Source organism: Nomia melanderi, unplaced genomic scaffold, assembly GCF_051020985.1.
Source record: "Nomia melanderi isolate GNS246 unplaced genomic scaffold, iyNomMela1 scaffold0261, whole genome shotgun sequence".
Lineage (NCBI taxonomy): Eukaryota > Metazoa > Arthropoda > Insecta > Hymenoptera > Halictidae > Nomia > Nomia melanderi.
The window spans coordinates 42,501-44,151 of NW_027475376.1; the positions used below are offsets into that span (position 1 = coordinate 42,501).

General features: G+C 48.7%; 1 non-coding gene across 1 annotated transcript; it reads right to left on the reverse strand.

Annotated features, from left to right (window-relative positions):
* Window positions 1–891: 891 nt before the first annotated feature.
* Window positions 892–1,046, reverse strand: LOC143175940 (5.8S ribosomal RNA). Its single transcript, XR_013000574.1, has one exon. It is a non-coding gene; the product is annotated as a 5.8S ribosomal RNA (ribosomal RNA).
* Between the last annotated feature and the right edge of the window lie 605 nt (window positions 1,047–1,651).

Sequence of the window (1,651 nt, forward strand, 5' to 3'; positions counted from 1 at the left end):
AATTCAACTGAACGTGGCGGAAGCGCACGGTGGTGGTCCAGCGAGGACACGCGACGACGGGGAATAAGAACTATTCGACCCGTTACGAATACGCATGCTCGTCCCGCACGATTTTAACACACACCGTGTTTTTCTCCAGTCGTCAAAGCGTTCGTGCGTCGAATTCGAAAAATAAAAAAAAGAAATACACCTTTTCTCTCTCTCTCGGGGTAAAAAGAGTCGATGTGTATTGTGTATAAAGGTTCTGCTGCGAGAAGTCTCGTTTTGCCGTGTGTTTCGGTAACGACGATCCTCCGAAACGTACATCTCATTCGTAAGAGAGGAAGAAAACAATCTCCCTGGGGCCAGTCGGTAATATACCGACATACGACGTGTCGTGCACATCCGTCTCACGCACGGTATACAAAATATGAATAAAACGTGTGTAGTCTCTCTCTCTCTCGACTTCTTAATATTTTCTTTCACCTCTGACGCATCATTTCAGGTGACGTCGGGAGCGCGGGAAAAAAAATTTTTCTAAACACACGAAACCGTTCATCTCACGAACAGCCGAAAAAGTTGTCGCTCAGATCCATATCGCAGTGGAGCGGTATCCGCGGGCGGTCGTAATTGAACGACGCACGACGCCGCGAACACTCACGCGAGTCCATACAAACGATTCCGATCGTTTTGCAACAACTAGAACGTACACTGTCCGTGAAATTCACAGAATTTTCGCGTGTCCGCGACAAACGCCGACGAGACACCCATCGTTCGCTCGTACGTAGCATCCTTCTCTTAACCCGACTCAGAGACGTTCTTTGCGCCCTTCGGTAAAAAAACGTTCGATCCGAAGAGGTGAACGACGGCGGGGATTTGACAGAGCTACGCAAGCAGTGTATGGTACGTAAACGACCCTCAGCCAGGCGTGGTCCAGGAATTGTATCCGTGGACCGCAATGTGCGTTCGAAATGTCGATGTTCATGTGTCCTGCAGTTCACACGTTGACGCGCAATTAGCTGCGTTCTTCATCGACCCACGAGCCAAGTGATCCACCGTTCAGGGTAATCGTATAAATTTTATATTTCACATATATAATTTTATTCTCATTTGTTCGACCTAATATCTCTCTTCTTTCAAAGAGAAGATAAAAGTTGATACCTGAATCTCCGACCAGCGCGCGAAGGAGATTCAGGCGTCGCCTTGGAGACGACACCGAAGCCTTTCGAGACGAAAAACGTTCAAGTAATATGTATATATTTCTCGACGTTCCGGGCGTATAGTGCATTCAAAAACCCGCGAAAGACGCAGAAGACTCGCACGCGTGGAAACGACGGGGATATATTTTGTATCCTACCCGATACTGAATCCATCGCGTGCAGTCGACCCTCGCGTTCTTCCGATCAGACGCATCTATTGTTGCGCGCATGTTTTCGCGTCGCATCGCGCGAAACGTTGCACGAATCGTACCGATCGATCGATTGAAAGCAAATAATGAAAAAAGACTTCACAGCTGGCTCTTTGCCGGTCATTCGTCCCATGTTATCTCTTGCCGCGAAATTGGCGCGCAAGAGTTGGGTGTCAGACGCGCGGCTTTAAAACGAGCTTCACGGCCGGTCCCTTCGTTACCGCTTTCGTTCTTTCTCTCGGAACGACCATGAACGAACACGAC